The sequence below is a fragment of the Phragmites australis genome, chromosome 1 (assembly GCF_958298935.1).
Source record: "Phragmites australis chromosome 1, lpPhrAust1.1, whole genome shotgun sequence".
Classification (NCBI taxonomy): Eukaryota; Viridiplantae; Streptophyta; class Magnoliopsida; order Poales; family Poaceae; genus Phragmites; species Phragmites australis.
In genome coordinates, this window is record NC_084921.1 from 9,536,953 (window position 1) to 9,541,655 (window position 4,703).

At 46.7% G+C, this 4,703-nt stretch overlaps 1 pseudogene; it reads right to left on the bottom strand.

The window, feature by feature from the left end:
* Positions 1-712: 712 nt before the first annotated feature.
* Positions 713-2,171, bottom strand: LOC133930935 (uncharacterized; annotated as a pseudogene).
* Positions 2,172-4,703: the final 2,532 nt, after the last annotated feature.

Here is a 4,703-nt window from a genome sequence, read left to right on the forward strand (position 1 = left end):
GATAACCAAACATGCCCTTAATGCACCATTAGTAAGGAATCACATGAACGCAAAGGACCTATTTCTACCAGTAGGAGATACATCAAGAAAGTACTAGAAAAACTTTCAGTTTCCAAAAGGCTCCATATCAAAAGTACAGAGAAAACATCAGTTGCCGCTGTTTCACATTTTCACAAGGCATTTTCTATCAAAACTCGGCACTTGTACTTTTACAGATAACTTGATGGTGTATCATATCACAGAAGAAGAGACACGCTAGAAGTGACACATACCTTTCAGCCAGCATTCTCTGTCAAAACCATGTACTGTTATGTGGGGCAAGACGTATATGAGACGCAACAAGGGGGCCAGCACGGCATGATCGGCGTAGAACACTGGATGGAAGACGCTTGCCATTGTTTTGCATTCAATTAAGAGTTTGTTTAGTTTGTTTGTTTGGTTATTAGGCTTAATCTTATAGTTTGTTAGGAGATTGTTCCTAGACAGCATCTATATAAGATGGTGGCATTCATCAATAGAGGCAAGCAAGAATTTAGTCATGTCCTACCTTCCTCCCTTCTCGGTTCCATCTACTCCAGCTCTGAGGCGACGAGGCTGCCAAGGCCTTGCCTTCCTACCGAGCGACGCTCTCTGTTCCCTACCCTAACATGTACTGCATGTTATATGCATATCTTCAGTAACTAGTTTTAGTAAAAAAAAGTAGAAATTCGACCACATGAAGATAGTCCTGGTGTTACTCCTAAGGTAGGGGAGTAACAGTCGGAAACTCAAATCAGTTTCCAGAAAGATACTCAGGGGATCTGCAAGCACCCGGGTACTCTACTGGAGGTTCTACCAACTCGCTAGTTTCAGTAAAGACACAAGGAAAACTAATACTATCCTGGTTCTAGGACGCTAAGCAGAACGAAGGGGCTCCGATGATCCTGGGCACATAGTACAAGACATGTGAGAGAACTGAATTGCTACAGTGCACTTACTAAAGCACTTTTTTTTTTTTTTGGCTCCGTCCCTGACTGCCCATTTGTCAAGAGATCTTTGCTGCTATCTTCTAATCTACGAAGCATTCAAATCTGGGTACCGCAAATCGTTGTCCGCTGAAATCATCGAGAGAGAAAGTACACAACATTAGCATTTGGTAATAAGAACAGTGACACATACAGCTTCTGAAACATTTGCACAATGTTTTGTCAAGTCACTTAATCACTTATAGCAGAGAGCACTGAGAAGCAAACAGAGTTGAAAAAACCTGAGCTGAGCTTCTCCTCACCTTTTGTCCCGTGGGCGAGGACGACGATGTCCATGCGGTTGTTGCCGATGGGCAGGTCGACGAGCAGAGGGCTGAGCTGCCCGTAGCGGGTTGCCCGGATGCAGAGGGTGGTGCGGGTCACGTCCCTGCTCGAGCCCATGCAGCACGCCAACGTGAGCCGTAGCTGCATCAGGTTGTTGGCGTAGAGCTGCATCGTCCGTCAGGCTCCCTCGTTGATGTTCCCGTTGGCGTCGCCGCGGACGTACCGGATCTGCCGGGCCACCTCGCCCTCGGTCGGCGGAGGACGGCGTGGATGCGTCAGCTGTTCATCACACATCGCGTGCATGCAGCAGCGTATCACATCTCAGCAAGGATGGATTACGAATTCTGTAGCCAGGAACGCAAGAAACCAAGTGCAGGAAGCTCAGAATCACCTGGTATGTTGGATCAAGAATGCAGGGGCGCGTCATCCTGATGGGGACGTTCTCGAATCTCGATGGCCCACTTGCATCATCGTGCTGCCGTTGTCCCCGGCGACGGTGACGGCCCTGCGCCACCGGAGGTACCTCCCGTTGGCGCGGAGGTAGCGCCCCGTGCTACTCCGGATGACGAAGCTGCTCCGCCTGCGGATCGCCTGCCACAGCATCGCCGGAGGCGGCGGGTTGTAGTGGAGGTCATCCTGCGCGGCGGCGACGCCGTGGGATGGCCCGGTGCCCGCCTGGAGGTCGGTGGCGAGGAGGTAGCGGCCGTAGGCGCCGCGGAAGAGGATGCAGGGGCCGCCGTCGGGGCCCGCCGCGTGCTGGACGGCCCACACCGCGTTGTGCACGCCGCGCTGGCGGGAGAGGCAAACGTCCCGACCGTCGACGTCGGCTGCGAGGTAGTTGCCGCGGCGCACGCAGCACCGCAGTGGCGCGGTTGAACACATCGGACCGTGCTATTTGGCACAGGCACGTTAGCACAGTAACTCGCAACTTCCTATTTTAGAAAGTTTTTCTCTCCGTAACTTTTCTTTTAAAAAAAATTATCGAGACAAATTATCAAGATAAATTTGTTGAATAAGTTTTTCGAATAAGTTTTTGAAAAAAAATAATGAGAAAAGTTTTAAGAAAAAGTTTGCTCGGAAAAGTTATTTAGAAAATTTTTTGGAAAAAAATTCCAAAAATAAAAAGTAAGCATGTTAAGAAGGTGACATAAGTAGAGCAACTCGCCCGCGTGAAAAAGAATTTCTAGAACACATTCATTTTCTTTTTTGGCCCGCGCAGGCAGCTATGGTTAGCTATATTTAAAAATCTGTGCCCAGGCCTGTCCACGGGAAGCCATCGGGCATGCAGTTTCGGGCCAGTCTCGAGTAGGGCCTAGGTCGTCCTTTTCATTTTTACATGTTAAAATAAATAAAACAATTGTTCGGGTCGGGCTCGGTCTAGGCCTAGTTTGTTTCGGGCTTGTCCTTGCCAAGCTCATCTAGTAAGGTACTTTTGACCTGCATTTTAAGGCTTTTTCGGGTCGAGCTTCAGGCTCCAATCAGGTCAAATCTGCTCAGGTCTATATCAAATCCATATGCCGTAAAAAAAATGCTCTCATAACTACTGAAGATAAAAAGAAATTACATTTGATTGACCAAAACAGCTAATGGATCTCCCAAGCCAGCAAAAGAAATAAATCCCAAAGTCTGGCTCCACCTCCACACCACACCAGCCAAGCCAGCAGGAGGGGGAGGAGAACCACAAATGACTACAGGCACAACGAGATCTACGGAGAGCTGTCTGATCCCTACACTTCTACACAAAGCATCATCTCAGACAGCTTAGAAACTCTCGTCTCAAACGATTTTTGAGTCATTAGAGTAAATACAATTATAACTGTCAGTAATCTCAAATGAGTTAAAATTCATATATCATTTGTCTCAAATGGTGCCAAATTGGAACTATAAAAGATTAAAAAAATCGATCCACATGTGATAGTTGATTCCAGAGCTAAAAAGACAAAAAAAAAAAAGTAAATCTAGACAAAAAATAGGAAAAAAATTGGACGATCGCTAGGTCACCAAGGCATTGCCGCAGTCACACCCACACAAAATGTCCAATATGATTGTTTTATTCCAGTGCTACAATCCTTACTAGCTCCCCTTTGTCATTCCCATGGCAGCCCTAGGTCACGATCTCCATTGCTGCGCTGAAAGGAGTCCTATAAGCAGCCTGTAGGCAGATAAAAAATGCCAGTGGCGCACGAGGAGGTGATGACGGCAGTGGCAATGGCGGTGGAGTAGAGGGGTGACATCCGGGGATAATGTGGTGATGGTGGCACTTGTTGAGGAGGAGGGCGCACTGTGCCTGATGAGGAGTAGGAGGACACATCGGCATAGAAAGAGACGGATGCAATAAAAAAAGCACTTACGGTTGTAGGAACAGGGACCACAAATGATTTATTACATCAAATTAGACCTAGGCATTTTACAGGTTGGGCCGGCAAAAAACCTGATTTGTGTCAGGCCTAAAATATGTGCCTAGGCCTGTCCATGAGCAGCCATCGGGCCTGCAGTTTTGGGCCAATCTCGGGTAAGGCCTGGCTGTCATTTCATTTTTACATGTTAAAATAAATAAAACAATTGTTTAGGCCGGGCTCGGTCCAGGCCTAGTTTGTTTCGAGCTTGTTGATCTTGCCCAAGCCCATCTAGTAAGGTACTTCGGGCCTGCATTTTAAGGTATTTTCGGGTCGAGCTTCAAGCTCGAGCTAGGTCAAATCTGCTCAGGTCTACATCAAATCCATATGCCGTAAAAAAGAAGCTCTGGTAACTACTAGAGATAAAGAAAGAATTGCATTTGATTGGCCAGAAGAGTTAATGGATCTCCCAAACCAGCGAAAGAAATCAATCCCAACTACGGCTACACCTCCACACCACGCCAGCGCAGCCAGCAGGAGGGGAAGGAGAACCACATATGACTACAGGCGCAACGAGATCTACGGAGAGCTACCTGATCCCTATACTTCTACACAAAGCAGCATCTTAGACGACTTAAAAACCCTCATCTCAAACAATTTTCGAGTCATTAGAGTAAATACAATGATAATTGTCAGTTATCTCAAATGAGTTAAAATCCATTCGAGATATGATTTGTCTGAGATGGTGCCAAATTGGAACTATAAAAGATAAAAAAAATTGATCCATATGTGATAGTTGATTCCATAGCTAAAAAGACAAAAAAAAATGTAAATCTAGATGAAAAATAGGAAAAAAAAATTGGACGATCGTCAGGCCACCAAGGCATTGCCGTAGTCACACCCACACCAACTATTTTATTGCAGTGCTACAATCCTTACTAGCTCCCCTTAGTCATTCCCATGGCAGCCCCAGGTCACAATCTCCATTGTCGTGCCGAAAGGAGTCCTATAAGCAACATGCAAGCAGATAAAAAATGCCAATGGCGCGTGAGGAGGTGATGACAGCAGTGGTGGTGAC